Source organism: Bison bison, unplaced genomic scaffold (assembly GCF_000754665.1).
Source record: "Bison bison bison isolate TAMUID 2011002044 unplaced genomic scaffold, Bison_UMD1.0 scf7180017864492, whole genome shotgun sequence".
NCBI classification, from domain to species: Eukaryota; Metazoa; Chordata; class Mammalia; order Artiodactyla; family Bovidae; genus Bison; species Bison bison.
In genome coordinates, this window is record NW_011495051.1 from 9,993,893 (window position 1) to 9,994,226 (window position 334).

Consider the following 334-nt stretch of genomic DNA (forward strand, 5'->3'; position numbering starts at 1 on the left):
AGTTGTTCACGGCAGACATTTTCAACATTCCTCTGTGTTTGAAATTTTCATACTAAGATACTCGAAAAAACAAAAGCAGGTAAAAAGAGCTAAAGTGGACTTTAGAGATCATTTCGTGGACGATAAAGTCGAGACCAACGAGGAGGGGAGCCAAGGGTAGAATGGAGGCTGCTTCTGCCCTGCCTCCCTTGCACGTGTGGCCCCTCCACCACATCACCCCCAGGTCCCTTGGCTCGTGGCCAGGTGCCAGTGAGGTGGCACCTCTGAAAACGTGAAAAGTACTTTGGGACCTGAATTTCATGAGACTTATAGGCGTTGCATGAAAAAAAAAAAA